Genomic DNA, 23869 nt, shown 5'->3' on the forward strand with positions numbered 1-23869 from the left:
GGTCCGATGGTTCAGCTACATTGAGCCACAAGCCACACGATCACCATGATCACGTACCGGATCCGGACGGACCATCATTTAAAAAAAATTCATCTGACCGCAAAAATGTTTTTATTTATTTTTTATGTACATGTATAAAAAAAGAGAAGAAACTCATGAGAACGAGTTACCATGGTTACGCACAGCAACTATCCACGACTGTACATGACTGTAACGAGGTGATAAACGGTCAGAAAGGGCGATAATACTTAAAAGGGGACACAAATGACAGGCTACTGAGACAGTCACACGGCTGTCAAGAAGCGGCAACTTAGAAAGATGGCGTCGGTTCGAGATGGCATGGTAACCGCGCACGTGCCGTGGTCCGTGACTTGCTCATGTATGCACGCAAATGCAAGTCACAAACTCACAAAGATCGTCTTTGCATTTGGAGAAAATATCTTCGACTCTCTTTGGAGGTTGGCGAGGTTTGCCTAATCTTTACTTGATTGCGATGCCGGTATGTCCTCTCAATAATTAGAACAAAGAGAGCTGATGATCGCTTCATTGCTGAGCAGAAGTAACAATCAACTCTCCTCATGTCCTCAGTGCCAAAGGCAGACGACTGCAATTCCACAACGAGCATTTCACGATGATGGAAACAATAATCGTGTACTAGTACACACTTGGACCATTTGGTCATCCCTATTCTAGCCGCTAGTCCGTCCAGCAAGCAGATATTGACTATTACGATAAGTACAACTGCGTGAACGAGGGCTCACGCAGCAAATTCAATTCAAGACGTGACTCCAGTCAAGAATTAGGGTCTTTACTCGAGAACTTCACAAATACAGGTCAAGGCACCCCACAAAACTGATAGATGGCACGAACGAAAGACAAATAGGCTAGACAAAGTGTCCCAAGTGATTGAAAACAGCAGATCTACCAAATAAGACAGCTACATGTGTCTAAACAACGATTCCCATACAGTACAGAGTAGTATCAGGCAGAATGAAAGCCTTGGAAGTGCACAAATACAGCCACGACCGCCACAAAAATTGGACGACCGCCACAAAAAAATTCTCATTGCTCTACCTCCTTGAAGGGTGAAAGTTACCAGTTATCCTATAGCGATGTCAGTTTATGCCTGTTGGAATCCCCCACAGCCCGCACGAAATACCTTTCAAATAATTCCAGGATGCAATTGCAGCTCCAGACAGGAGGAAGAAGAAAACCGTGAAAAATAACGGCAACGATGCCCAAACTCTCGGGAAACGGCTGAAGTCTTCCTGAAGATGTTAACATTGAATAGCCATCGATTACCAGCGTGGTTTGGTGACTTTAGAACTGTTTTGAGACTTAGAACGAAGCGATAATTATCTCAAATTTGATGGAATTGTTACCTGTCAAATGCGTGGGCGAGCAGGCCAGCTGACTGGTTATGCATGAGCATGCATTGATTTTTCATGGTTCACGTGCAGAAAACTAAGTTGCCGCGATCCAAGTGCAGCTAACAGCCGTGGTCAGCGGCCCGAGACTACGGCTCTAACACATCTCCAGTGCGCAAACCAACAGCCTTCCAACTGTTACTTGGAAGGTTCATGGTTACGTAGGACCCTACGGCCAGACTTGATCGATGGGGCTAGGCGCTAGGCTCGGTTTGCAATGCAGTAGTTTTGTCATCCGAACATCTCCAATTAACCCTTTGTGGGTCTTACTCAATGTATGTGAGGGGTGGTCACGCAAACACGCGTACAAACAACGAGCCATAACTCGAGTTCTGTGAGTTGTAGGTATGGGTAAACTATATATTTTCAAAATCTGTATGCCTGGACGAGTCCAGAAAACACAATGTCCAGGCAAGGGTATGACCCGTGGTAGACCTTCAAGTTGAGAGAAAATACAATTGCGAACAAAAAAACACAAAAATCACAGCACGAAGTGCATACCAAGTTCGTGATGGAGCTGAAGTCCTATGATAAACAATCAGGTAAGCGCTACGTCTTGGTGAAGAATATATGCTCCTAATTCCGTCCTTGAACTCCAAAACCTCGCCATTGGCGATGCACCAGCAGCAACAGTTCCACAATATCACAATTTTGGTTCGTTCACCTCAGCGCCGCTCGCGTCAGATTCACTCTCGTTCAGATGAGTACTCAGGCGCGATGTCACGCGTGCCGTGATTCTCACGCCAGGCGAATCAGCTGATCGCACCTGACAAGTCTTTGTAAGAGTTGCTGTTGCTGTGCTTCCTCGCTGGTTGGTAAATTTGATTTCTTCATTCGGGGACGATTTATTTGAGCTAGGAGGACTCAACGGAGCTCTCTTTCTCACGACATTACACTGGAAATCCTCCAGGGACATCCAGCCTAGACTGGTGCCGTCAGTGTCCTCAGAAAGCTTTTCTGACACGGCTTCAAGAGATGCACTCCCATTCTCGAAATGCGCGCATGGCGCATGGTCGTCTTTTCCAATTTCACCAGACTTCAGTCGATCGATACTGCAAAAATGTGTATGGTAAGTATGGTTGTTTTTTACACAGTTGGAAAGCCTTGGATGGACCTCAGCTACGAGTGGAGCACCATTTTAGTTGTCTCCTAGCAACAAAACTCAAAGAAAATGCGATTTTCCTGTAAGGGTCACATCCGACCCTTACGCTTATGTGAGACCCATAAAGGGTTAAAAAAATATTTTGAAGTGGAGAGACGGGTGGAGGCATATCATGTCACGGCACAGCTATAATTATTAGTAAGTCGTAAAATATAATAATTTAAACTCGGATACTGAGCCAGTAATAAAATGTAAAAAAAGAAGAAACCCATGGCCGGACCTTGAAAATGCTTGAAGCATGAAAAATGGAGCCCGTTTGCGTCAATAATGCCCATTACTGGTCAAGTGACCCATTTGGCCGGACTACCTGAAATCGCAGTGCTATACAACCCTGGCCTGTCCTTGCTGCTCCCTCACCAAGTACAACCAAGGCCGGGGACTCAGTCATTGCCAGGAGGAAAAGCAATGGACATTACACAGTGCCGAAACGGCACAAAGTCATTGCATGGCAACTGTGACAAATACATATATTTGCCGCGATTACTCAAATCTGTGGACACTGTTTCGCTCTGTTAGAGTTCCTCAGCACAGCTCAGAGGACCGAAGCGCAGCTCTTCGCAATGAAATACATGTTTGCATTACTCTATGTTGAACGGTCTCCGCTGGGATGACCGCTACCGGCACCATAGCTCAGTGGTTAGAGCATCGCTGGCCTCAAGCGAAGGTCCCGGGTTTGAGTACTGGTGGTGACAGCCAATTTTTCTTCAGACTTTATAATTTCTATGAGTACTATGGGGAACTGTGTTATGATGCTAAGTGGCAAAAAGAACATGTCAACTTCCAATGTAAAAACTCAGATCGAATCATTCAAAATATTTCCATGCCGGAATCCCAGTGATGAGAAATGATCACAAAGGCTCTGAACCAGCGTTCTAGCAGCTCTCTGTGCTGCTCAGGAAAATAACTAAACGGTGGCAGGACTGAATCAGAAATCAAAATATCAATATCTGGATCAAAGATGGGCTGAGTTCACCATGCATATACGATATGATCAGGGAGTGGTTTGGGCACGAGTCCCTGGCTGATGTGCAAACACAATGCAGTGTGCAATAATAGTATATCAATTTTACAGAGTTGAAGAAGAGGACCTCTTATCCTCATTTGAACATCAGTAGAGGATATCAACAATAAAGTGGCAAAGTGCATACTGTGATATTTTAGTGAAAGCAGCAATAGAGTGTTAGAAGGGAATAGAAAACTATGTCTAGCATATTTTTTACAAATTTCACAAATCTAATTGCAAAAAGCATAATACCTGGTAGAGTGAGCAATGCTGGTAATATCACCTACCGAGCACAGTTCACACACGCAAGAAAGACGCAACTCAGAACAGATCCTGCATTGGAAACTGCCTTCGGCATTCACCATCCGGCTCGTTGATCTGCACAACCTCCGTGTCAACACAGAACTGAGCAGCGCAGAAGAAGAGTACGTGGATACTCAAGCAGCCGTGAGCTGTGGTGAGAGCAGAACAGGAGAAAATAATAGGTCATGGTTTAAATTCAGATAAAATGTCTGGTCGGAGAGCAAGTCACAAGAAGGATAACGGCTAAGTCTGAACAATGATAGGACAATGATGATCATCGGGGTATCAGTTTCTACACTGTGGTGAACACGGACACCTCAGATTTACTGCAGCCAGAAATATGTACATGGGACAGTGCAGTACGATGTGAACAATATCAGACTGTGTCACCACCGTACCGGTACATATTCACAGTAGGTTTTGGGAGTGTGTGTGGGGAGGGGAGGGGTGTGAACGTGGAACATTTGATGAACACAACCCCTCCCACGCCTTACAAGAAAATCCTTGTCCCTACAAGGGTTACCATTAGAGTCGTTAGTTGGTAGGGGTCGCTAGTTTTGAATGCAGATTCAATGCAAACACTTGATGCAAATAGCTTGTTGACAAATTTGGAGTAATTCGTTGTCGTTTCGAGCCTGTGAAAGACTTCACCACCTCAGTTTGGTCAGCAATGTGAGGATGTACACTAGGCATTTCCCAAATCGGCCGGCCGAAAAATTGGCCAAAAACAGTGGTTTTGAAGTAATCAGTTTCCTCTGAGACAAAAATGCGATAATACTCATAAAAAGGACACACTTCAGGCTCATTACAAACATCTTGAAAGTTTTTGTCTTCACAAGTATACTTTCAAGCCTTCTCATCAGGTGAAATACAGGCAAGGGAAAAGGAACAGGAACAGTGGATTAAATACAGTAAGAAGGTGGTAAAACAGCGCAAAAAGAAAGAAAGAAAGAAAGAAGATAGCTAAAGTAAACAGCGAAAATTGCAATAATGACACAAAGGTGCAAATGCGAGAAAACTCAATAAGCGCGACATGTAGTGCGACAACAAGAGACAACCACTGGACATACATGTAACTAACGAGGTTTTGACGACCTACCTAACAGCCTAAGTGTGAATTTGATTTGTTTCTGCTTGCAAAGGTTGGGTTTCCTTGTGTGGATGTATACAGCTTCCAAAACATTCAGCAATCTAGCACTGCGTACACGTGACACAATCGAAAAACAATCATCCGAATACACAGCACGACAATCAGGATGCTCAAACAAATGACTAGCAATGGACGACTCATACTTATCAGAACTAACATCAGAACAATCAGCATGTGCGGTGGACACATCCGATTTCACATGGCTAGTCGAGTGGACCCTAGCCGTTGCCTCTGTCTGTGCTTTAGTCGCTGCCATCGCCGCCGTTGCCGATCTTGTCATTCTTCTGGTTGATGCGGTTCCTGTCACTGCCACGCACGTAGGTGTCTTGTCCGGTTGTTTTTCTGGTGGTCTAGTTAATTGTGAGGTGACGTTGCTTGGTGTTGATGCCGCTGCGTTGGACCATCTTGAACCAGGATGATTCTTTGCTGGACGTCCCCTCCGTGGTCGAGTGGATCGTGCGTGTTGTGGAATAAGGTGTAGCGGTGCGTGTTGTCGGATGCGTGCGTCCAGATGTTGAAGAGTCCTACCTACATATCGGCTCTCACATTGCCGACACTCGAAGTGATAAATCAACTTGGATAATTGGCCTGTAGGTAGGACGTCCTTCCTCACCGTGAACGCACGCACCGTGGAGTAGATGAAGCGAATATGAACATTATGGTAATTGGACTCCACGGCAGACTTAACCCGACGCTGAACCATATGTGATACTGACTCGCCCTTCCACGGTAAACATAGGTATACTGGATTAGTGGAAACTTCAGCATTCTTCTTTGGACTGGTCTCAGTTACATACTTCACAATAACAGACTCGGGGTATCCATTGAGACGAAAAAGCGCACGTAACTTCTCCAACTCCTGCTCCAACCTTGAAGACGAACAAAGGCGACGTGCACGATCCACCAAATTACGCAACAAATTGATCTTATACAGTGTCGCGCAAAACAAATCCCAAACAATGTACAAGCCAGTGAACGTAGGCTTGCGATAGACCGACGTGACAACACCACCATCAATTGACTTCTCAACGAGCACATCAAGAAAAGGTAGACGATCTGACTCCTCAAATTCACACGTGAAATCCAACATACCATCAACAACCTTCCTCAGCAGATCACGAAATTGGAGGCACTGAGCCTCAGACTGAAAATACGAGAAAGAATCATCGACAAATCTCACATACAATGGGGGCATCAAACTAACCGGAATCTGACATTCGTAATAAGCAACAAATATATTTGCCAAAACAGGACCAAGGGGCGAACCCATAGCAACACCATCAATCTGTCGATACATGACACCATCAAAGGAAAACTCCACACCTGACGTTACCAAGCGGATCATTTCGCGGAACGAATCTTCACGTAACTCGCCAGGCGGACATAGTGAGCGATGATATAGCGTTTCGCAGCAAATATCAATGACTTTATCCAAAGGGACATTTGTGAACAGACTAACAACATCGTAAGAGCACATAACATAGGTATCGGGGAAGGAGTGGTCGCGCAGAATATCGACAAATTGAAAACTATCGCGAACTACATACCGACTGTATAATTCTAAAACGGGTTGCAACATTCTACACAGCCAGCGAGAAATCTTATACTGGGGAGAACCTAACATAGAAAGGATGGGCCGGACAGGACAATCCCTCTTATGAATCTTTCAAGATGTTTGTAATGAGCCTGAAGTGTGTCCTTTTTGAAGTAATCATCGATCTTTTCGCCGAATACAAAATTTTCGCACTGAATTCGCCGAAAATCGATGTATTAGGACCTCAACAGCATGCAAATACAATTTCTGTAGGCAGTATGATGAATATCTGCGAAAGGTGACTGCGACTTTTGGGCATTTCCGAAAACGGTCAGCAGGAAAAGACGCCGAAATCAATGGCTGTCAAGAAATCGCAGACAATTGCACCGAAATTACCAATTTCGCGGTGAATTCGCCGAAAATGGATGTTCTAGTGCCTCTACAGCGTGCGTGTAAACGTACATCTACACTGCGAGAGGTGACTTCAAGTACCGCTTTGAGCCAAATTCTGACTTTGGGGCTCATAATACGGCCGAATTTGGACATTTTCTTAGCCGATCGAAAAGCCGATTAGGCGAAAAAATTGGGCCGATTTGGGAAATGCCTAGTCTACACTGCAGGCCTTGAGCCAGCTCCTGATAGGCGATATGCCCCCCAGGTTGGCTACAGAGCCCTTCATTTCCACAAACCTCATTTCAGTGTGATGAGAAGATGCATCCCGTTTTTTAATTATGCTGCTCTGTGCGGCTGCATCATATTCACTTCTGGTTGTTTCAGCTACACATTCCGCTAGTAACAGATATACAGCTAGCACAGTAGTACGCCTCACTGGACGAGAAGACCATTTTAGGATGGAGATATTCCAGTGAGGCTGAGTGCAGGGGGAAAGCTTAGTAGGACTTCCTCATAAAAAAATTGTGGCGCCGGTCCTGGTCTGTGAGCTACATACTTTCTTCTACGGAGCTCTAATAGACAGATTTTGCAGCAACAATCGCTGGACATACTTCATGGTATATAACTATGTCTATGTTGTGTGAATTGGTCCACACTTACCATTGGGTAATTACTGTTATCTATTCCAGTAGCTTGTTCTTCAACATCTCCGCAAGCTCGTGGTGAACAAGGGTCTCACTCTTGTCCAGTGCAGTGACAAAGTGACGGAATGCTGTAGAGCCCCAGCCAGGCAGAGCATGAAGGAAGTCTGATGCCTGTCCATGAAAGATACACAAACAGACAGACACACACACACACACATCGGCATTACATACATAGATATACATACACAGACACAGACACACACACACACACACACAAACACACACACACGCACGCACACACACACCTGACCTGACCTTTGACGCCCATCGCCGGAGGCGATGATAGCAATGCTACGGCAGAAGCCATAGCAACTTACTTGTGCTGGGATTGCACCATTCAACAGCTTGCAAGGCTGAAGAATTGACCGTCACTATTCAGCCTGGTCTACACCATACAGCTATTTGAAGTGACTTTTTCTGGTCAGTGAATCCCTATTTTTGGTCTTTTTCTTTTTTCTTTTTTTTTCTTTTTTTTCCCACACACACATCACACCACATACTCCGGCATGCACTGGCTGTTGGTAACCACCCAGGAGAATGAAAGAAAAGTCAGGAAGAGTCTGAGAAAGAGAAGAAAGACACACACACACACACAAACACACACACACACAAACAAACACAAACACACACACACACAAACACACACAAGCAGACATACACATACACACACACACACACACACAAGGGTGTCGCACACGGTACGATCAGTACGACCATGATCGTACCACTTTTCATCCAGGATGCATCGATGTTCCGCACAATTCATCCAAAACAGCAACAAAAGAGCGCTGTTGGCCGAAAAATCCGATTTTTCCCCTGGGGGCCCACCCCACTATTCCAAACAAAATACTGCGATTATCAACATTTTAGTGGTGTTACCGGTTCTGCAGGATCATCAGTGCATCTGGAATTGACATGTCCACACAAATGTTTCGTCTCCATGCGAATGCTACTATAATGTGCCACCCGCATTGCAATATTGTCTACTTGCAGTTTTAAAGAAAGTTACATTGGTATACTAAGTACACCACATGCATTACCTTGTCTTCACGATCCTTCATAGCATGGAGTTTCTTCCAGATGTGCTTGGGGATGATGCTTTCAGCATAGAGATGGTCTAGAATGCCCTCTTCTACATCCAAACTACGCTTCATTTCCACAAAGCTCGAGCGCAGTACCTCCTGATGAAGAGCAGACATCTACAGAGGACATGAAGATAGATTCAGATACAGCATACGTAAATTGTTGCGTTCCGAGAACGCACCTAAAACTCCAGTCTACTCTCGAGATCGCTCAGATCGCAACTGACTTTATTTACAAGAACACGAGGTGATAAATCCAGAAGACTCCGGAACATAACAGCAAGCTACATGCACGTACTATGTACAGGGCAGTTCAAATCGTACAAGATTCATTGTACGCTAGATTGATTGTTCACTTAGCTAACAAACCACAACACAGGCGGAAGCACGCGGTTGACAGGTCACGTGCGTAAAACAATACAGATTGTATATCAGTGGTTGTTGATTGCAAACCACAACATCTCCCTTTTTCTTGAGAGCAGAGGCAAAGCTACATAGAAGAGTGAGGAGGGACTAATGCACGACAGTAGAATAGAAGAGACTATCAATAGTCAGGATTGTGGGTAAGATTGTTACAAGTCAAGCCGAACGGTTGGTTGGCTTACGCGGCTGGATCGCCGCAGGGTTGGCTGGGGCTCGGTTGGGCCCTGGTTGTCCCGCTCAACTTCGACCATCCTCGGCTCAGGTACACGTTCCTCCGGCTGAGGAGTTTGGCGCGGCATTGCGCTGGGCAGCATGGCCAGGTGGCGTCGATTCCTGCGGTAGCGCGACAGGTCAGCCGTGCTGACAAGGTACGACTGATCAGACCGGCGATCAGCTACTACCGCCTCAGCCTTGAGGTCGGACACCCAGACAGATGTCCCTTGCTGTAGGACCGGGAGCTCTTGCGTACGGCGAGCGGCATTGAATGTTGCACACTGTTGCTCTTTACTCTTGGCCTCCCACTGCTGAAGTGCTGGGAGATCGGGCCAGCTCGGGGTGAGTGCCGTGTCGAATACTGGGAGGTTCGTTCGCAGTCGGCGTCCGAAGAGTAGCTCTGCTGGAGAGAAGCCGTTTGCGAGCGGTGTAGAGCGGTATGCCAGCAAGGCTTCGTCCGGATGCTGGTTGGATTCGAGGAGACGCTTTACAGTTCTGACCGCCCGCTCTGCTTCGCCGTTGCTCTGGGAAAAGCGGGGACTGCTGGTGCGGTGGGTGAACTTGCTTTTTGCAGCAAACGCTTCGAACTCCGCACTCGCAAACTGTGGCCCGTTGTCTGAAACGACGGTTTGCGGAACTCCATGGATGGCAAATACCGCAGACAGTGCCTTGATGACCGCACTTGTCGTTGTGGACCGCAGCACCGGGGCGTGAAGGTAGCGGGAGAAATGGTCCACTACGACGAGACGTTCCGTGCCGTTGTGCGTTAGGATGTCCACTCCTACCCTCTCCCATGGCAAGGAGGGGAAGTCGGTTGGCTGAAGCGGCTCAGGAGGCTTCTTCAAATCCACGCAGACACGAACAGATCCGTTCGGTTTAATCACTGAGACCACTGGCGCACACCAGTCGGTAGGTTTCTCCACGCGCTCAATGACGCCCGCAGCCTCCATGCGTTCCAGTTCACTGCGGACGTGGCCTCGGATTGGAATCGGGATGCGCCGGGCTGTGACGCAGTTGTACAGCTTAGCGTCATCCTTGAGGACGATCTCGACAGGGTCCCCGAGCATGCAGCCGGTCGTGGGTCGCACCTCCGTAGAACAGGCCTGTGGTCGTTGGATAAACCCCATGCGGCTCGACTGGTCACGGCTGAGTAGATTGACGGGACCACTGGCAATGACAACAATAGCCATGTCATAGCTGGCATCCTGCAGCTTGGCGGTGGTTGTGAATTGGCCCTGGACGGGGAGCGTCGTGCCGTCGAGGCCCAACAGGCGTGAAACGCATGGGTCAAGGGCTGGTGGCGATGGCAGGGCTTGGTAGCTATCTAGGGTCATGATGGACAGATCTGCTCCTGTGTCGATCTTGAATGGGGTGCTGGTGCCACACATGTCCAGTGTGATCATCCATGGCTCAGACCTGGGCTGGCTGGAGCTGGAGGCAGCACTCTCGGAGTGACTCTGCTCTGTGGCTGCTCCCATGAAAATGGTGTCGACGTCATTTGCATCCAGCAGGTCGACAGTGTGAGCAGTGGTACTGGTGGCAGATCTGCATACTGTGGCGAAGTGGCCCAGCTTGCCACAAGTGCGGCACTTCTGTGATTGAGCAGGGCAGCGCGCGCGGTCTGAGTCGACAAGCCACACCAACGACACTTATGGACAGTTGAATCTCTGGAGTACCGTGCTTGGCTGGACGGAGATGGCTTGGATGGCCCTTGTTTGACGGGAGGACGCCAGTCTTGTGGTTGTCGGGGTGTGTAAGCAGCCGCGGCGAGGTTCATGGGTGCTTGTAGTGCCAGCTCTTTGTTGACGGACTCGGTTTTCCGGGCAGAGGCAATAGCATCGGCGAGCGTCAAAGATGTGTGGTCTTTCAGTTGTAACTGTTTCGAGACGGCTCTGTCCGTCATATGCGCGACGAACCTGTCCCTGATCCGTTTGTCGGGCTTGTCGAAGGCACAATATTTAGCTGCAGCGCGGAGGCGGCGGACGAACTCCTCCACGGACTCTCCGGGATGCTGCGTTGTTTGCTCAAATATTGTTCTCTGGTGGATGACGTTCACGGCCGGTGTGAAGTATTTGTCCAGAGCTGCCGTGACGGAGTCGTACTTTTTCCTGGTGTCGTCCGTCAGCGGGAGAGCATCAAAAATGTTGTCGGCCTCAGCACCCATGGTATACAACAAAGTGCTAATTTGACGGGTTTCATCGTCCTGATCCAGCTTGGACAGAGACCGAAAGCGCTCGAACCGTTTGGTCCACTGTGGCCACGACTGGGGAGAACTGAAGTCGAAGGAGTCTGGCAGGGGAAACTTGGCGGACGACATCGTGGTCGGCGTACTACAGGTTCCAAATCAGACTTCTGACACCATGTTGCGTTCCGAGAACGCACCTAAAACTCCAGTCTACTCTCGAGATCGCTCAGATCGCAACTGACTTTATTTACAAGAACACGAGGTGATAAATCCAGAAGACTCCGGAACATAACAGCAAGCTACATGCACGTACTATGTACAGGGCAGTTCAAATCGTACGGGATTCATTGTACGCTAGATTGATTGTTCACTTAGCTAACAAACCACAACACAGGCGGAAGCACGCGGTTGACAGGTCGCGTGCGTAAAACAATACAGATTGTATATCAGTGGTTGTTGATTGCAAACCACAACATAAATCTCTCCGGATTTTCGCAGCTTTCCTAAGTTCGGTCCTTCGTACTTGGTCCGCGTCAGCGATATTGTCGCTTATCTTTCAGCTTTGTTTATATGTCGCCAATGCTTACTTGGCAGCCCATTTCGTCCCAATTTTGGTTAGCAAGTAAGTTAGTTAGCTAGTACCTGAAAGGTCTAGCTAGAGTTCGAGTTGATTTCGAGAGCGACAGGTGGGTGATTCTGATTGATACAGCGCCGCATCAAAATAGATTATCTTTTTACGCTGTGCAGGCAAGAGCAGCGCAAGCCACAAGAAAGTAATCGGCTACTCGGAATCAGCTCCATTTTGCTGAACGGCCGAGATCGCTCACCTCAGGGATCGCTCATCAAGCTGAGATCGCAGCTCCCTTACCTCCAGCTCAACGCTCGGAGTATCCAGCGCGTAGTGGAGATTTGCAAGTACTGTACGCGTCGTCGTCGTTCAAAATAAAATCTTGCAAAGAACGGCGTCTGATTTGAACCACACAGGCTGTCGTGCTGCCCACGCGAAGTCCTATAGAAAAGGCGACCATCACGATCGACTTCTTTTTAGAAAATAGCCAGGCAGCGGAGAGGAAGAGAGATGAGCTTGCAAAAGCAAGAGTGTCGATCCCGAGCAAAAATATTTGTCGCAAGCGCCGAGAGCAGCGACTAGGAGGACCTAAAAAGTAGGAACCCTTCCTTGGACAATAAATTCCTCGCAGCTAGTTGTCATTCTATACCTTACCGTCCATCGTACCAAGTTTTATCACTTCAAGTGCACGCGTTCATGTCCAAAGTCTAAGTTCAAATTGTCGAAAGATAAGCGACAATATTGCTGACGCGGACCAAGTAGGACTTTTCGAAATATGTTTCGCCCTTTCCGGATTTATCCGTGACAATGTTCAAGCTGCACGAAACACAAGGTCCACAGCACGTGGAAAAATAATATTTAAGGGAGAACGAAGTCCGTGTTCGTGGCGCATGCAAGGGGTGCATGCAGCCTACACGTCTCCAACGCAGCAAGGCATGATTAGCAGTCGTTGAGAGATCACATAGACCAAAACACAATAGCGCAGATTTTTACGTATGAAAAATACTTGCAGTTCCTACGAAATATGCAACATGTTTTCACACGTAATTACGGAGAGCGAAGTCTCCCTATTGACTCACGCTGCTGTCTGAAGTTCGAGAGGTGTTTGTCGCGCTGGAAACGGAGTGTCAATGTAAATTGGTATCCCTAGTGAAGTTTAGGTCCAGAGATCACTGCGTAGTGCAGAACTTTCGGAGCACGAATTTCATTAGCCTACTCAAGCTCAACTGATGAGGGGTGACTCCCCCGAAACACTGTGTATTGAGCAGGGAATGATGTTTTCTTGCAGGTTTGCCGAGTCGAAGGCTCGAGGAATTCTCGTGTGCTCTGGATGGCAGTCGTGAGACTGTCAAGTGAGAATTCAGTGGGCGAGAAAAGCTCGAGCTCCCATGTAGGGAGCAACAACCAATTCCTATTATTATATAAGTGTATAGAAAAGACCGCTCAACGTGTACATCTGTGCACAGAAAACCGGATTCGCTAGAAATTCACAGTTCTGTGTTTAAAAGTATGTTGATTTGATAGCCTAGGCCACGGTACAATAGGTCTTCAAACACAGGTGTTGCTGCTTCTTATTGCACTGGTTGCTAAAGTATTCTTTACTGTACAATCACCAAACATGTAGTTAAGTAGACTGTACAGGGTAGAGTTCTTACCCCAGTCTCAAGTTGACTACTCTTGGCATTACCAGTCTGGGAGGCATCAACACTAGTCTGCATGGACAGTGTCTTGTCACTGGAACACATTGATACAGGATGCAGGTCATTGCGATGTAGTGAACACTTTCCAGGACCAGGACACACACGGAATGTCTCCACGAGCTGTGATAGACCTTGTGACGGCAGGATATCCTCCACGACGTAGCACATGGCATCCGGAGTTAGTTTCTCCAGTGTCACACACATTCGATCCAGTGCCTTCTTCCCTCCAGCTGATTCGTGTATGTCCCGGATTTCCATGACGCTGCCATCCGTGATGTGACCTTCAGCTCTCAAGCTCTCAACACAGTCCACCACATCAATGTCACTGCAGCTCTTGACAGCGGTGAAGTGCTTACGGAGAGCCTGATGATACGCACTTGCCCTCTCTGCAACGGAGACGGCAGCAACCTCATCAGGTACAGGCAAGCCTTGACAGACAAGAACATGAGAACGCAACCACAGGAGGTGCACAAGGTCAGACAAATTCAGGATTGCACAATACAACAGGGGAAATACCTTGAAATACCGGTACGGCAATCAAACCTACTTGAACACAATTCCAACTTCTTTCAAAGACCAGAGACACTGCAGAAAGTGAATCCCGAGATTGAGACAGCTAACCAGTGAGTGGAGTTGTAGAAGTATCTTATCAACAGCTGCACAGGTTCTTAAAGGGGAAGTTAAGGCAAAAATTAAAATTTCACCAGTTGTAGTCTTCGGGGTGCTGAGTCGAATGGTCTTGGTCCGAGGAAGCTGAGACGCTCCCTTCCTACTTGAATCCCAATCGAACTCGCGCACTTCCACCGAAACTGGGTGACTGCGCCCTACTAGATGGGGATTTGTATGCAAAATGTCACTAAAAGCGCCATTTCGTTCTTATAAAAGCACAGATGACCGCGATTGGCCCATATGTTGTAGTCTTTTGGACGCTGAGTCGACTGGTTTTGGTCCGAAAAGGCTGCGATGCGGCGTTCCTCCTTTATTCCCAATCGAACATGGTTGAAGAAGCGGTCACGTGCTCCTGCGTACACCAGTCAGCTGGTCACCGTGCCTGCAGGGTACAACTTACTAGCCTGTTTGACCTTTTTTGGGTGCAGTCCTGTCACTCGAGTTGAACTCGAGTTGAACCTTGGTGTGAAAGTTGTCACCTGCTGGCGTGGTGACCAGGTGATTTGGGCACCCAGCACCACGTGACCGCTTCTTCAACCATGTTCGATTGGGAATAAAGGAGGAACGCTGCATCGCAGCCTTTTCGGACCAAAACCAGTCGACTCAGCGTCCAAAAGACTACAACATATGGGCCAATCGCGGTCATCCGTGCTTTAACAAGAACGAAATGGCGCTTTTAGTGACATTTTGCATACAAATCCCCATCTAGTAGGGCGCAGTCACCCAGTTTCGGTGGAAGTGCGCGAGTTCGATTGGGATTCAAGTAGGAAGGGAGCGTCTCAGCTTCCTCGGACCAAGACCATTCGACTCAGCACCCCGAAGACTACAACTGGTGAAATTTTAATTTTTGCCTTAACTTCCCCTTTAACCCTTTACCGGTCTACCATAAGCGAACCGATACTATAGTATCGGTACGTTTGGCCCTCATTTTTTGGGGTCTTGTTGCTAGGAGACAGCTAAAATGGCGCTCTACGCGTAGCTGAGGTCCAAGGCTTTCTGACGATGTACAAAACAACCATGCTTACCATACAAATTTTTGCCGTATCGATCGACTGAAGTTTGTTGAAATTGGAAAAGACGACCATCCGCCATGCGTGCATTTAGAGAATGCGAGTGCATCTCTTGGGGCCGTGTCTGACAAGCGTTCTGAGAGCAGTAACACCACCAGTCCAGCCTGGATCTCCCGGGAGGTTTTGCAGTGTAGTGTGTTGAGAAAAAAAGCTCCGTTGAGTCCTGCTAGTTCAAAAATATATCGTCCACGAATGAAGAAACAAAATTCTCCAAACAGAGAGGAAGCCTTCTTGCTGCCGACACGGCGACAGCGACTGTCACAAGGACTCGTCAGGTGTGATCAGCTGATTCGCCTGGTCGTGAGAATCACGGCATGCGTAAGCTCGCGCCTGAGTGCTCATCTGAGCGAGAGTGAATCTGACGCGAGCAGCGCTGAGATGAACAAACCGAAGCTGCGATATCGTGGAATGGGAATTGCTGCTGCTGGCGTATCGCCGATGGCGAGGTGTTGGTGTTCAATGGCGGTATTGTAAAGAGCCTACATTTCTTGTAAAGACGTAGCCCTTACCTGATTGTTTATCGTACGACTTCAGCTCCATCACGAACTTGGTATGCCCTTCGTGCTGTGATATTCGTGTATTTCATTCGCAATTGTATTTTCTCTCAACTTGAAGGGCTACCATGGGCCCTATCCTTGCTTGGACCTAGTCATATTTGAATTTTCTGGACGCGTTCAGGCATACAGATTTTGAAAATATATGGTTTACCCATACCTACATCACATGGTTCTTGAGTTATTGCTGGTTGTGTGTACATGTATTTGCGTGACCACCCCTCACATACATTGAGTTAGACCGGCAAAGGGTTAAACTGAACACTTTACTGAAATCATCTCACCACTGTCCTTCACTGCGAGCTCCACAACTGTCATTGGCAATTCCGGCATTGGTGTATCAAGATCAGCAAGCTCTGCGGTCTGGAGAGGATCAACAAAACACAGCAATGTGGAAATCAGACAAAGAAAATGAATTACACCAGCCAATCCCCCATCCCATTACTGTAGACTTGTACAGGATTAAAATTACTGAAGTCAGAACTCAATAGATAACCAGATAACGACTTCTAGGGGATCCACTCCGGCCATAGTAAAGTACTTCGAAGTACATATCTGGCAGGTAGGCCCTCATTGTGTCACATGCAGGGATTCAGTGCCAGAAGTTGGTCCCCACTCCTGGGGGGTTGGGAGCAGTCCAGTTACTATGGGTAGATTTGTCACCTTACGGAGAAGGAAACAACTCAAACGTGCATGGATCCATACAAAACTAGATACAATTGGATTCTAACTTCAGCGCTGTGACGACCCTGGCCTGGCTGCGGTATAGCACTTTCAAGCCCTATTGCATTTGTCCACATCAACTCCTTATGTTTCTATTGCTATTGTCTTGCAAGTGCAGCAAAATATACTTGTACTCATTCCGGGTATCAAGCACTACTGTGAAAAGGGAAAATTTAGGAGCAGATTTATTTTCGGTAACTTCAGTACAGGTAATTGTTACCTAAAATAAAACTGAGAACTAAAATTCCACAATGCCATGCCACACAGTGTGAGAAATGCATTTTTGAATCTGGAAAACTGATTTACCGAAATTTTCACTCCACCCAACCGTTGATTTTGGGAAATACCGAAAATATTACACCACCGAAAATTCCCCGCCAAAACTTTTCTCAAAGATTTGGGTTTGATGGACTTGTCGACACGGTTCGACAAAAATCATAACATTCAATGATGTGTACATGCAAGCGAGTGTCTTTCATCACAAGGTGGCTGTCATGGAAACAGCAAACCCTGAGCCAGCGAGTGCATGCTGTATTGTGCAATATTACCTACACTGGTTTGGGTTAGTGTACAGTGTGCTTGTTTGGTGTGGGAGCCGGTAGATTTAGAAACACTTCCAGACCAGGGCAACTGAGAAAAAGAATCTGTTATTGCTCTCCCAGCCCTAACAGCTGCACCATTCTGACATGTACTGGCCTCACAGCCCTAACAGCTGCACCATTTTGACATGTACTGGCTTCACAGCCCTAACAGCTGCACCATTCTGACATGTACTGGCCTTGTACATATACACACAGTCTCGGGCGGGCTGTAAACGCAAAGCACAGGGAAAATATATTGAGGAAAACTGAATATGACCTCTTTTTCGTTTTTACCTGTGTATCTTTGGCAAAGCATGGCCAGTATTGGCGTACATCACTGATATCCACTTCTGGACGTCCTCCGATGGTACAACGTGGACGTAATCCCTCCACCAGTGGAGCAAAGTGCTGACAGCCAATCTCTGCACAACCCTTCTTCTTGTGCTTGCGACACGCATCTCGACTGAACGAGCATGGACAGCGAACAGCTCTGCTAAACTTCACATGAGTCAGCGAGAATGCCTTCAGCTTGTCAAGCTCTGACTCCAGGTATGGTAGAAGCTCATGACAAAGCTTGACTGCAGCGGACTCATCCTCGCTTGCTGCAGTACCAACGCCAGGAGAGCCAACTGAATTTGCCACGCGAGTAACAGCATCGGTAGAAGAAGACTTCGTTGTGCCAGCCGCGACGGGAATCTCCAGTGACAGGCGAATGCCATGCTGGAAATACTGCATAACCAGCCAGAAGCGATCCTTAATCAGAATACGTGCCGATGTGTGATAGAGGATTGGATCCACCTTTGGACTGTAGCGTTGCATACACCTCACAACAGCACACCAGAACAGGGTTTGTGGAAAGTAACGATCTGCACCACTGTAAAGGTACATAGCTGAACTTGGCTTGCCTTTGCTCAATTCATCTTGAAGACGTGCAACTCGCTCCACTAGTGCTGGTACAAAGAACTTGCGAGTTGTCACCACCTCCTTTCTCTGACCAGGCACGCTCACAGATGTCTTGGTGTTGTAGAACAGGGCAAAGTGCTCACCCATCTCAAACAGGAAATTGCGCTGTTCTTCTGTGGCCGTGTAGCGCGATGTCATACGATTGTGCTGTGACCAACGGTGCATGGCAAGACTTTCCAGGAGGATGCCATCCTGAGTCAGCAAGTCGTATTGTGGACGTAGACGCTTGCTCTGCATATCCTTTGGTTCAGGACAAAAGAGCAGTGACATGGTCTTCAGAACCCAGTGGATGTCAATGATCACACGATCACGAAGACGGGCATTGTGAACAAAGCGAAGCAAATGACCAAGACCATGGTGGAACTTCACCATCTCTTGGAAATCGGACTCCGAATCCTCACTGGAGATGCTACCAACAGCAATGGCCAAACGGCGTAGCTCGTCAACAGATAACCATGGTCGTTCAAATGATTTTGCAATGTGCCCAATGGAGATTGTTACAGGAAGCCAACGAAGTGGAATGGGAGCGCTAAACTGATGCTGCAGCTGCTGGACGATGTCTTGCCGTAGCTGAACAACTGCTGGGTCTTCCGGATCCTTGCCAGCTCGTGTGTTGTCCACAAATACCACCTTGTCGATGTTGTTGGCATAGGCCTTACCCTCTGAATTGGCCAAGATGTACTTCTTTATCTCTTCAGTTGCCTTCTTCCTTGCTTCTGGCTTCTTTGGTAACTTGTCCACATGTGTGCCAATGGCAAACACGGGTACGTTGTCGCTGTCTCCAATGACCTCGTGGATAGCGTTGAACCACGTCTCCATGACGTCGAAGTTGGTCTGCTCCAGGTTGTTGGAAAGCGGCAGTTCCTCACCGTCCACACCAAACGTCGGCTTTGCTCTGTCCTGGAGCTTCTTTGACGCATCGAACACAACAGCATACGCACATCGGTCACAAGCCAGGACCATGTGTTGGATCGCTGCAAACAGCTTCTGACCCGCAAAGTCCCAGACGTCCATAAATGTCAAGTTTTTCAGATGCTCTGCAGTGAAAACTTCACTTTTGCCCTTCTTCAGATCTTCAATGAAGCGTTCAAACTTCTGCGTTGCTGAGTTGATTTCTTTCTGTAGCTGCTGCACATCTTGCTCTGCTGTTGCTACCTGTTCTACACTCATGGTTGAGACCTCCTCCGGCTTGGATGCAGTGGAAACATTCTGAGAGTCCATGGTTTCAGATGAACTGGTAGCTGATTGACCAGAGTACCCGGTGTGGGTGGCTTCATCACGTTGGCTGACAGCAGATTCACACACACTGGCTGTATCTGCTTGCTCAGTCTCAATCACAGCGGATGGTGATGTCACGGGTGTTGATGGCATGGAGGATGTGGACCTGGTGTTCTTTGGGATCTCCACACCTTGTTGTCTCAGTGCTGCTACTATCTCTTTCTTCCTTTGCTCTTGTCCAACAGCTCTGTGCGTCAGGGCCAACTGCTGCTGGTAAGAATCTTCAGCTTGCTTCCAGACATACTTTAACCCTTGCTTCTCGATCGTGCATATCACCTTCTCCAGCTCCACACCGATGGTACTATCGACCTTGGACATGAATGCTTGACGCAGGAGGGATCGCAGGAAGCTGCTCTTGCCTGTGCGGCCCGGCCCGCACATTATCAGGCGCCCGTACGGTACCAGCTGGACACCTTCCTTGATCAGCTCACTTAGTGCTGCTGCGTACTGGCCATTATCAGCTGCACAATACACATACACCAGAACAAAGCACAATACATGTGATGTAGATATGAGGAAGAATTTATTGAAGAAAATGGGAAGGATATGTTCAGACTGAATTGGGTTTAGCTAGTCTACAACACCCAGAATAATCCTATTTCAGCACCAGAATTTCAACATGAACAGTTTAGCAGGACCATTCGAGCACAAGAATTTCGTTGGAATTTAACTGACTGCTGTGAATTTGAGCAAATGAAACCTTAGAAGAGGATGGTATAAGCCTTATGTACAGATGCACAAAATCCAGTAGGATCTCGTAGAATCCCGTAGACCCGGTTGGGTGTTGAATGTACACGACCCTATTGTGTTTACTGCTATTTCCACTAAGAAATGGGCCCTGAAGGCATTTCTTACGAAAACCTTTTTCTAGCTAGTTATTAGTTCTAACCAAAGTGAAGAAGCTGGAAAAGCGAATGTTTTCCATTAATTATGGAGCTAAAATTGGTGAAATGCGCATATATATCACACAGTGAACACCTGACCGGGTCTGTACACACCTACGACCTTAGTACAGAACTTCATACATCTGTACAACGTGCATAAAAAAGTAACTTATCGTGTCCGTTCCCGAAGGGAACTCACGACGGCCGCTAACACCCGGTAAACCCTAGCGGCAGATGCAGCGCCTAACGGTGGTGGTGAGGGGATAAGTCTCACAACCACTGGCACAAGTGCCAAGAATGACCCCATTAGCCGCATCCACTCCTTGTGCATGGCCACAAGTTCCCAGTTGACTGTGGGCAGCAGCATGGCTGGAAAACCGCTCCCAGGCAGGACTTGAACCAGGTACCTCTCGTATCTCAATCATGGTCTTTGACCAACCCACTGTGCCTGCCTGGTACAATGCGTATAAGGTCTAATGAATCGCTTGAAGTTGCACCACATTATCTGCACGCTACGTATCTGTGGTCATGCACTGAGTGTCAGTGCAAAACATTTCCATAGCACTTCTCATCTTAGCACTGTTCCAGCCAGTGTCTGCCAATCATGCGACACGTCTGCTGAAATCACATGCTCTGCGACATTTCTCATATCTACAATTTGATTATGTAGGGCATTCCTCCCTTTCGTACTTCCATTGATTCACCACAACAGAAAACTAAGGTTGCATTTATTCGGTCATTCCCAAATGGGCATGGAATGACGTAGTTACCCATCGCGGAATCGGAATGAGCGTAGCAAACAAACGCGCCGGCATGCATTCGGGAATCTAGCAAAGGTTTTGCGCCACTCTGGAAACGAAACGACGGTTGAATGTTTTTGGTTTCTTCAGTATGACTATTACAGTCAAATCTGCCGTTAGCGACCTCTGCTGTAGGCGACCATCTACCGTTAGCGACTGATTTTCCGTGCACCGACGGTTTCACATACAAATTGATCTGTCCAGAGCGACTATCTGCTGTGCGCGACCAGCGACCGCGATTTCATGCACGGTGGCTGCATTCAAATCTGCTGTAAGCGACCGCGACCCACCTTCAGTCAGGTGCGAAACTGTACTTGCCAGTGCGCTGTCAACTGCAAGGTGTGAAAATGCGCTGTCTATCAAGTGCGATCGACTGGCCCTGGCACCCCTATACTATATTCTATTGAATATCCAATACAATGATATTAAAAATCACATTATTCTCGTCGATTTCAGTACATGCAAGCATATGATATGCATGCCCGGTATGCCGGATTTACCATACATCTGCCGTAAGAGACCGCTTTTTCTTGCACCAAGGGGCGGTCGCTTACGACAGATTTGACTGTACCTGTTGTTTGCAGCGTTGCGAAGACTACTGCATGCCAGTCCTGGTAGCCTTGCGAAGACTACTGCATGCCAGTCCTGGTAGTTGCTATTCGCTTCCGTAAGTTTCTGCATGTCCCGACGACAGTCATGGTGAAGGAGCGGCCAAACACGGCGTAGATCAACGAGCGCCCGTAACTAGGGTGCCTGCAGGCAGCATTCGGCCGCTACTTCATCATGCTATTCGACCTCGTATCAGTCACAGAAATGTCTCTAGCTATTGTGTTTATTTTGCAGATACAAGGCACTGTTGTAAGAAGAAGTGAAGTGGCAGGCTCGGTGCCTTTTTCGGTCTTGGGTCTTTGGCTCGAAAAATTGTTCTGGCTTGCCTCCTTGTGGTTCTAGAGGCCCTGCTCGACGACGATGAAGAGCTGAGGTGCGAGGGTATATTTCCAGTTCATCAACGATCCCGGGCGAACACTATCTCGCGGCAGCGAAGGGTCAAAATACCACGAACAAGTTACTATGCCGAGGTTACAGTACCAGCCTCTACCCTGGACAATGTCCGCCTACAACAACATACTATATCGATAATCGCGGTCAGTGAAGCTTTGTTGCAGAGGTATTAGTACGCAGCAGCGACGAAGCCCCTCCGCGCATTTTGATTCCGCTCGGAATGACACCTCATTCCACTTTTTCTTAGGAATCGCCAGAATCGATTCTGCCCCCTTCATTCCGCGACCGGAATCGGAATTGCACCGAACAAACGCTGTCCAGTGCATCAAACAAACGCTCCGGAACCAAAACACGGCGGAATGACTTTGGAATGGTGGCGGAATGGCACCGAACAAACGCTGTCCAGTGCATCAAACAAACGCTCCGGAACCAAAATACGGCGGAATGACTTTGGAATGGTGGCGGAATGGCACCGAACAAACGCTGTCCAGTGCATCAAACAAACGCTCCGGAACCAAAACACGGCGGAATGACTTTGGAATGGTGGCGGAATGAACAAACCGAACAAACGCAACCTAAGTAAGCCAAGCAGACAGTTCTTTCGCAGCTCCAGTTACCATGGAAAGGCCGTCTCCATGCCGACATGACATGTCAACACCTCATACATCTACCATAGCTGATCAACTGGTATCCTGCAGGCTAGGTGTTCGTTGCTTAGTATACTGTCTTTGTGACTCTGTGAGTGTGTGTGTGTGTGTGTGTGTGTGTGTGTGTGTGTGTGTGTGTGTGTGTGTGTGTGTGTGTGTGTGTGTGTGTGTGTGTGTGTGTGTGTGTGTGTGTGTGTGAGCTGAAGACATACATGTACATGTAGACTACCATGCTTACATGGACACTCCAGCAACAGTCAATGTAACTACATAGCACATAGCACCCAACACTAAATACAACTGCCTAGTACTCGGTGTACTAGTCTACTGGCAACAACCATGGGTCCAGACAGAACAGTACCAATAAAGGGAACATGTGCATACCCTGGTCTACTCCAAGTCAATTCCGTGAGTTATGTGCACAGTGTAAGTTATGTACAAGTGCATGTACTTCGAAGTAGAAGTGCATGATCCTATGAAATTTTCACTGCTTTTTGGATGAATTGGGCAGACTACGTCGCATGAAAAGTGGTACGACCATGGTCTTACCGGCCATAAAGTGTGTTATGCCATTGAGGGTGACACACAAATAACATTGGTCACTCGGCTGAATCCGGTTGTACTAACTTAAAGGGGAAGTCACGCCTAAAATCAAATTTTCACAAGGTGTAGTCTTTGGGGTGCAGAGTCAAATGGCCTTGGTCTGAGAAAGCTGAGACGCTCCCTTCCTCCTTTATTCCCAATCGAACTCGTGCACTTCCACCGAAACTGGGTGACTGCGCCCTACTAGATGAGGATTTGTATGCAAAATGTCACTAAAAGCGCCATTTTGTTCTTATAAAAGCACGGAT

General features: G+C 47.6%; 1 protein-coding gene across 2 annotated transcripts in view; it reads right to left on the bottom strand.

The window, feature by feature from the left end:
- Nucleotides 1-23869, bottom strand: part of LOC135818069 (uncharacterized) — a 159346-nt gene that overhangs the window by 126415 nt on the left and 9062 nt on the right. The gene's annotated exons all lie outside the window — the stretch shown is intronic.

Source organism: Sycon ciliatum, chromosome 5 (assembly GCF_964019385.1).
Source record: "Sycon ciliatum chromosome 5, ocSycCili1.1, whole genome shotgun sequence".
Classification (NCBI taxonomy): Eukaryota; Metazoa; Porifera; class Calcarea; order Leucosolenida; family Sycettidae; genus Sycon; species Sycon ciliatum.